Genomic DNA, 9,375 nt, shown 5'->3' with positions numbered 1-9,375 from the left:
CTGGCTTGCACCTTGGAAGAAATTAAAAACAAAGCAATGAAACAGGAACAAAAAGCAAGTGAGCAAACAAAAGGAAACGAAAAGTTAACTTTTCCACTAGACCAGCTGGAGCAGCCAGGGTTTGAAAGGGAGGGGCTTCATGTGGTCAAATAAATACATTTAAAAACCCCTTGCCAGCAGCGTGTGGTGAGCCAGGAGGGAGGTGCCGATGCAGCACGTTTGGGTGCTCCCTCTCCCATGTGTTGGCTCCTCTCTGCAGGTGCCGTGTCAGTGCGATGGCTGCAGAGTCGTGTTGGGAAGTGGGTGGGTTTGCTCGGTCAGGCTGCGACATGCATCCCTGCTGCCCGCATCCCTTACGTTTACCAGCACAGCCCCTGCTGCAGGATGGCCCTAGTGCTGTGGAGAGACCCTTCTGTCCTGAGCAAAGAGGCTGAAAAGCCTCCTGATGCCTTAAAACCAGACCTATACAATAAAAGATGAGTAACACTGATAAGCTAGGTCTAGCTGCCACCTTCCTTGGGGTTGCCAGTCTTGTGCTCCAAACCTGCTTGAACCTCGGGTTTCTCTAAAAGTCTTGTGCTTGTCACGGTAAAAATCATACCAAAGTTGTTATTTGTATAAAGAATGTAAAAATAAGGGAGTTTGCTTCCTTGTCTCCCCAGGGGTTGGTGCTCTGGAAGATCTGCTCCCTTCCTTATTTACCACTGGGGAGTTGTGTTAATTATTACTGGGGATTTGAGCATTGTCTTTCACTCCTGCAGGAAACATCTGGAAGATTACCCCCTTGAGACAGGAATAAAATCACTTACCTGCCATAAAGGCTAACATAACATTTACAAAATCAAAACTGTAGTCTTTGAATATTTCATGAGTCTTTAGGCTCTCTCACACCCTGCTGCGGAAATACCTGCCAACAGGCAAGTTTTCTTTGCAGCTGCGGTCAGTGGGCGGCTGGATTGCACACCAGGTCCAGGTGCATTTCCATCCCGTTTCCTTCTGCCAGCTCCTGCACCTTGCTTTTGCCCCCATGGCTTGGGTTCAACACATAGATGTTGAGTTTGGACAGGAGCTTAGGCGACTTCAGGAGCAGTTGCTTTCTCACCAGGGAGCACCATTCTGCGACCTGAGCCCGTCGCTGCGCGTTCCTGCTGCATTGCTGCTGCCTGCGAGCTGGCTCCTGCCAGCGGGCGCGGAGGCTTCTGCAGTGCCCCTGCCCCTTGTCTTCTGCTGGTTCTTTCACTCACACGTGCAGGCTTCATCTGTCCTGGCAGGTGAACCACCAGGCTGAGAGGCTGCTTCTTAGGGATTAAGGCGACTCTTTGAGGGCAGAAAGGGATGAATGCTCTAAAAATAACACACTTCATTTGTTATCTCTCTGCATTTGTGTCATCATCAATGTGTGCGTTGGGTATTTGCAAGCTTTGAATGTCAAATATTTACTAAGTGATGTCAAAGTGCCACGATGATGCTTTTATTAACTCCATTACATAGTCTGCACCTGTCTTCTGCAGATGGTAGATCTTCTGTCTTGCAGGCGAGGTCTGAAATTTCACTTTCTTTCACTAAGTCTTATTTTGTATAAGTATATTTTAACTTTTAAGTGCAGGAGCAAAATAACTGTGGTCTGCTCTGAAAGCCTGGTTATCTGAGCAGACCTAAGGATATTCCCGCAAAACTAACAAAACAACAGGCCTGAACTCCTTTCTTTTTGCAATAGTGAGATATCTGGATATATTTTTTCAGATCTCGTCTAGCTAGTCAGGCTGTCTTGATTAATGGAAGGGAAACTTTCAGAGTAAGCATAAGGCTTGGTTTGTCTGAGTTTGCAGAATATTCCTGTAAAACTTCCCTAGGCTGGGATGATGCTCTGGCTAAACCCTTGATTATTGTCCTAATCTGGGGTTACTCTTCTCCTGTGGTCCCACTGAAAGTCACAGACTGATCTGCTGACAAAACTGCATTTGAAGCCAACCTGACAAATAAGAGAACAACCTTTTATCTAATTATAGGGCAGACTGGATAAAGCAATCCCCTCTGTGGGGTGTGTGTGGCAACCATTTGTGGGTGATTATCTCTCCGCTTGCTTTAGCTGAACACCACTTTGGTCACTAGCTTCTATTTTGGGAAGTAGTCTTAGCGCAAAGGTGCCCGTAAGGCCGGGAAGGCTGCGCAGGACACCAGGCAGACACTGGCTGGTGGGGCAGTGGTGGCAGCAGTGGTTGGGTCTGATCCTGCCTCGTGGTGCAGGAATTTTGTGAAAAGTAAGACCCATGGTCTGCTGTGAGAAGTATATGCTTATACTTAGCATAAAGCAAATTTGTGATTATTTATAAGCAGCCTATCACTTGTCCTCATAAATATCAATATTAACTGGTGGTGTGGGTAAATTCCAGTTGGGGCAACACTGCCTGTACCCCAGCTAGAGGAGGGGCTGGGTGGCATTCTGAGATCAGATACAACAAGTAATTAGAAGGTAAAGGATTAATCAACTTGGAGTGCAAGGGCTGGGCGGGATCTATAATCCTGCATGAGTCAGATCTTCACATCGCTCTCTGTTCTTGCTGTGTCCCTTTGACAATATGAAATTGCTACAGCCAGTTTAGTGGTCTGTATAAGCAAGCGTGTGACCTCTTGTTATAATTGTAATCTTGTTATTGGCATATAGAAGATCTGAATATGGCCATACTCATATCCTCACGCTGATATCAGGTGTGAGTATTTGTGCTTATGCATTAAAAATTTTCAAATTTTCGGAAATTTTCAAATGTTCAGAAATTCTTTCTGTAGGTATTACTGGTAAATGTATTGTTTCATTGACCTCCCTACTTGCTACAAAACATGTTCATTTGAATAATCATAAAGACAAAACAGGAGTGAATGCGAATCAAATCAGTATTGGTTTTGGATGAATATTGACAAGTAGGTCTAGTTATTGCAGAATTCTTTTTTTCTTCTTAGTAGAGTGGCTCATCTATAAGATCTTGATTTCTGACAGGCATAGCCAGGGATGTTCATACCTCCAAGCCACAAGCCATTCCTCTTCCCACATCTGCTGGATGACTTGCACTATTACCTGACTTCATTCAGTGAGTAGGCAGCAATCTATGGCTGTGGTAGTGAATGTGTGGTTTGCTCCTATAACTGCTCCCTAAGTGTTTTAGAGAAAAATGAAGTTACTTTGGGAGTTTAAAGTTTCCCTCTAGAGAAGGCAGCTGTGTTTTGTGGTGCTCTGGAAGGAATCACCCATTGAATGGCAGTGCCAGCCAGTTTTGCAACTGCTCTGGTTTGCACCCAGTTGCCGGAGAAGGATTTCAGCTTAATTTTAAAAACACGAAGTTCCATCCACTATCTGTTTCATCTCCTCATGGTCTTTCACAATGCTGCATGAGTACAGACAGCCTTGTGATTAATCCTACTCATTCTGATACCAGTTTGCCATGGGAAATTTTCTTAAAATGAGCAGTTCTTACCAATAGGTGTTTTTTTTTTTCCTATATATACTTTGACAGATTCAGCCTTTATTACTGCTCTCAATGGAAACAAGTTTAAAAAGTGTAGGTCTCACAGATACCTGATTTTTCATGTTTTATTTATTAATCACATATACTCAGTGTTCAGAAATTCTGTTTTGTTCTAGAGGCTGTTGGTAAGTCGTTCTGGGAAAACGTTTGTTGCCTCCTGTTGTGCTTGTCCTGGATGGAGCAGGATGCTCGGGGTGCAGAGGACAGTGTCTGGGGGCTGTGCGGGTGATTAAGGCTTAGGGCTGGGAGTGTTGATCTGCTGGAGGGCAGGAGGGCTCTGCAGAGGGATCTGGACAGGCTGGATCGATGGGCAGAGGTCAACTGTATGAGGTTTAATAAGGCCAAGTGCCGGGTCCTGCACTTGGGTCACAACCACCCCAGGCAACGCTACAGCCTTGGGGAGGAGCGGCTGGAGAGCTGCCCAGTGGAAAGGGACCTGGGGGTGCTGGTTGAAAGCCGGCTGGACATGAGCCGGCAGTGTGCCCAGGTGGCCAAGAAGGCCAACAGCGTCCTGGCCTGTATCAGCACTAGTGTGGCCAGCAGGAGTAGGGAAGTGATTGTGCCCCTGTACTCGGCACTGGTGAGGCCGCACCTTGAATCCTGTGTTCAGTGTTGGGCCCCTCACAACAAGAAGGACATTGAGGTGCTGGAGCGTGCCCAGAGAAGGGCAACGAAGCTGGTGAGGGGTCTGGAGCACAACTCTTATGGGGAACGGCTGAGGGAACTGGGTGTGTTCAGTCTGGAGAAGAGGAGGCTGAGGGGAGACCTTATCACTCTCTACAACTACCTGAAAGGGGGTTGTGGTGACGAGGGTGTTGGTGTCTTCTCCCCAGTAACCAGCAATAGGACGAGAGGAAATGGCCTCAAGTTGCGCCAGGGGAGGTTTAGATTGGATATCAGGAAAAATTTCTTCACCGAGAGGGTGGTCAAGCATTGGCACAGGCTGCCCAGGGAGGTGGTGGAGTCACCATCTCTGGAAGTGTTCAAAAAACGTGTGGATGTGGCGCTTCGGGACATGGTTTAGGGGACACGGTGCCGCTGGATTAATGTTTGAACTTGATGATCTTGAAGGTCCTTTCCAACCTTAGTGATTCTGTGATTCTGTGATTTTTGGATAGTGTGGGCTGTAAAACCATGCCGGGCAGGGCTGTTGGGAGCACTTGGAGTGCCCTCTTGTGATGAGCCTCTGGCTGAAGCAGCAGTTCACGTTTTCTGAAACCTCTCCTGTTACCCTTCTCCATCCCCCTTCTGCCCCGTCATCCCTGTTTCTTTGCAGCTGCACCTGCCAACATGGAAACCCTCTTCATCGTCTTTCAGCTCTGCTTGTAAAAATATGCTACATTTCACCACGAGGTCTGGTATATGGCAAAGCTTGTCACTCCATTTGTCACTACACGTCACTACATTGTCACTACAACAGAGCGGGGCTCTGTTGCCTCCTTGCAAACAGCAGCTACTGCCTTAGAGATCCTTCCCACTGAGGCACGTTTTGCTCTTTCTCCCTTTTCAAGGCCTGCTATGAGGGAGGGAGAGGAAGTTACTCTGCTCTTGCCCTAATCAGAAGATCTAAAAAAATACATCTTTTTAAAAATAATTATAATTTATTATTATTATACATTGCCCTGTATTATTCTTGCTGCTGGGTGAGGTACAGAGGAGGTGGAGAGGTTTGTGCAGCGGGGACCTTCAGGGGAAATGCAGATAAATGAGTGTGGGAGAAGGATGGATGGTGGTTTGGTGGGTGGGAGTGTAACCCTGCAGAGCGTGAGATGCTCTCACTTACGACAGTCCTGTAACAGAGCTGTGGCAGAGCCAGAAGGTGCTCTTCCAGCTCCATGATGGCAATTGCAGCCACTGTACAGGAGACTGCGGGGGGTTGCACTTTTTGGGAGATGCAAACTCAGTGTACGTCTCTCTGCCTCTGCAGCGCGTCTCTGAGCACGCTGAGGTGTGAAATGAGCCCCAAACCATGATGCTCTTCGCACACTGCCTCTCGCCTGTTGTTAAATGGGGAACTGTGTTTCCAGGATGGTTAATTTTCACCTTGCATGGGCATTAGGTGTCTGTTCCAAAGAAAGCAGTGGGAATCTTTCCTCTGACTTTAGTGTTGATCCGAAGTCTCTTGCATCTAGTTTGCACATCAGAAAAAACAATTCTCTCCCTCCCCGTTGCTTTTTAATTTTGTAAATACTATAAACTCCCAACAAGTTTTGAGTTCGGCACACACACAGACAATTTTGTTCCCATATCTTTTTTCTTCCTGTCATAATCTTAAGGTTGCAGCACACGCCTCTTTAAAACAGTGTGACTTTCAGTACTGTTAACCTTGCTTTATTACAAAACATATATTTGCCAGAGCAAAGAAGAATTTGGGTTAAAGGAAGGTAGATATTTCCATTTCCTTATTTCCAAGGGGTGTTGCAACACCTCCCACTGTAAAATTACCTGCAAAGGAGTCTGCGTCACTGTGTGTCAACATTGTGCCAAGAAGAGCAGGACAAGATTCTCTGCTGAAGAAAATTTGCTGTTGTGGAGATCTATAAGCCCTTTGTCTCATAAGGTGGTTATTAACTTGGGTAGTTTCAGGCTGAGTAGATTTCACAGTATTAAAATAAATAATGATTGCAGTGTTTATTGTGGAATAATAAGCTTAGGACAAACGCTTTTGCTAACGCAAAGCACTTTGCCTTGGACAGGCTGTGTCCGACAGTGAGACATTGCCATCTCTTGGACAGGTGCAGCTAGAGCATAGACTTCGTTTAAAACCTACAGTAATTAAAAGCCCGGTAGTGTAGCTGAGGACTTGGAAAGGGCTAGGTCTGCCCCTGAGTCCAGTATCCCAGTGTTTTAGTTGATGTTATTCATATGTATACATCTTAATACTGGCAAGGGCGCAATCCGACTCAGAAACACAGCTTTTTACCTCTTTGTATAAAACTGGTTGTAGTTACCAGGTTTATATCCCTTAAATACTCCAAGCTGTGAGTCATTTCCTCTCAAATTATGAGACTGGAAAAGTTTAAATATCATTACATTTGGGATTATTGTCATTTACCTCCTAGAGTCTGAGCCTTTTTAACACAAGGCTCAGAACTGACTTTTTAAAATGAAATCTGAAATTTTCTGCAATCACAGGGTTTTAAGAGATTAAGCTTAGAGAGTACTAAAATTCCTAAGTCCCATGGCAAAACTGCGAGGGTTGGCAGTATTGGTGCCTGACTTGCTTCTTGATACTGCATCTCCCTTTTTAAAAAGAAGGTGCGTAGGCACAAGCTCCTGCTTTTAATTAAATTCTGTCTTTCAGAAGGGAAAGTGGCAGGTGTATGGAGCTAGAGAGACCCTCTGTGAAATAATTAGATGAAAACTGATAATATCGGGCTTAATACACAGTGCTGGCATAAAGGTTCTTAGGAAACAACACCTGCCCTTTGCTGATTAATAGGCGGCTGCTGTGTTAGTGATCCTGGCATACACCTTTGGTAAATGTTGCCTGTTCTAACAGTAAAAAAGCCTTCCTGAAACTTGGCAACCAGCCAAGTCAGTTTTATTTGTCTGTGGAACTTCATGGGAACTTTACTTATATGAGAATACTTGCACCTGATCCAAGTACAGCAGCAGCTGTATGGCCAAAGCTTTCCCAATTTGTAAAAAAAAAAAAAAAAAAAAAAAAAAAAAAAAAAAAATTAAATATTAGAAGATGAATTTTTAAATGATGCTGGTTCACAATTTTTGACCAGGTTTGGAACATTAGGTATTTGGCCTCTACAGGCCTGTAGGGTCTGTGCAAAAAGTGAGAAATTGCCTATTTCCTGAAAGAGCCCCAAATACTAATGCCTGTGCCGCATCGGTAGAGCTGCCAAGTCTGGCGTTGGAGCGAGGGTGGTACAGGGGTGTGCACTGGGAGGAGGCGGCATTGGCGTGATGGTATGTACCCCTAAAAACTTTGAGGAAGGCAGATATGTGGGATGAGTGAGACAACAGGCAGATGAGGCGGTACGACCAAGGGTACAAAAAATTAGAGACAATATAAAACTTCATGGTGCACTTTTTATTCTTTCAGTTCAACAATATTCAATAGGAAAATTTATTGGAAATGCTCCCATTTAAACATATATGCACATGTGTATATATATGTATATAAAACCACACACACTATAGTGCTTAGATGTCGAAACTCCTGCTTAGAGTGGTCCAAGCAGCCTGTTGACTCCTCCAACACATCTTTCTCCAGGTGTGCTGTTGCCAACTCACTGATCCTCTCTCCTCCTTACTTCGGCTCCAGAAACGCACTTTGATTTCCAAATTGCACCCACCAGAAGCCAAAAAGGGCTCTTGCCTCTTTAGATTGTTCAGAAAATCCAGTTAAAGTTGGTTGTTCATATAAAATCCCTCTGACAGTTCATCTCCTTGCCATGATATTATCCAAAATACAATTTTATAGTCCATAGTGTGAGTAGTTTTAGAAGGTAAATTACAGCTCATGACTGTTTATAGGGGTCACTGTGATTTCTACTACGTTATTCACAGGCAAATATTTAGCCTGAGAGAAATAAATATTTTGAATCGGTTAGGAATCTGTTTAAACATAATCAGTCATAAATTTGATACATAAAACTGCTGGTTTGTAATATGCTATAGCCATGATGTACTTCCTTTAGGATTGTTTTGATTTCAGAATAATTAAATAATGGGATATTCATCACGAAGTGTCGAGTGGCCACTTGACACTGCGGACTTTGCTCATGAAGGAACACAAAGGCAGCACATTGCCTCATGGATGGTAGGTACTGGGTCTGTCTCATGGGTTTCATATATTAAACATGGAAAAGGAGATTTCAACCAGAAAATATAATTTCCAGGAAGCTGCAATAAAGCAGCTGTTGCCCTATGTGTCCTGCAAATAGTGACAGCGGAGACCTTTTTGTGCTTCTTTAAGGACTGTACAATATATGCAGTTTTTCTTCTTTATTTTAGCATCTAATCCTGTAAATACAACAGCCTCCATATCGGTGGATGGGGAAGAAGTTTCTGCATTCTTCTTCAGGTGAGATACTTGCACCATGTTTTGACTGCGGATTGCTTCTCTGCTTCTTCTAGAAGTAAGTGTTTTGCTGGCAAAGTTCTTGCTTGTGGTGCATTCAGCCCTTTCCCAATCGATACCAGCAGCAGTGGGGGATGAGGACCAGGAACAGGGGACCTGCCACGGGCACCCACTGTCCCCGCTGACCCAGGCTGGGGACACGTGCCTCCAAAGGGGGCTCTGGGGCTGCTTTGACACCTTCAGCTGCAGCATGCGGCCAGCGGAGGGGCTGACAACCCTTGCCCCGAAGGGACAAGCTGCTATCACCAGCCAGCCTGGCATTTCAGACCCCCCCAGCAAATATCATCTTCCCTGAAAGATGGTACTGGAGACAGGAGGGAAACAATCCCACCACTTGCTATTAGCAAAGGCATGGCTATTGAGGACTATTCTGTTTCTTAAACACACTGAGGGAAAACAGCAGTACGCCAGAAAAGCAGGGTTTCTGTGACATCCCTGAGCCCGACACACAAAGGGAGACCTGGGTGAAAGAAGGGAGCCAGGTAATTTTATCACTTTTTACTTTTGACCATCTAGAGTTTCCAAACGAGCACAATGGACATGTTTCTTAGTCAAGAGCAGAGGCATCTGTAGGTCCTGACAAAGGAGATCCGTGCCCTGGAGCAGGGCTTGGAGCGGGGCCGCACTCTGCTCCCCGCTGCAGCGGTACGATGCATGGGCGAGTGCATTTGTTTGCAGAGCCATTTTACACTCCTGAAAGGGCTTCTAAAATCGGTGCCAGCGTAGGAGTTCAGCCTGATGAGCTACAACAAC

Source organism: Phaethon aethereus, assembly GCF_964289735.1.
Source record: "Phaethon aethereus genome assembly, chromosome: 9".
Classification (NCBI taxonomy): Eukaryota; Metazoa; Chordata; class Aves; order Phaethontiformes; family Phaethontidae; genus Phaethon; species Phaethon aethereus.
The sequence above is the reverse complement of the archived record's forward strand: the minus strand, read 5'-3'. Positions refer to the sequence as shown.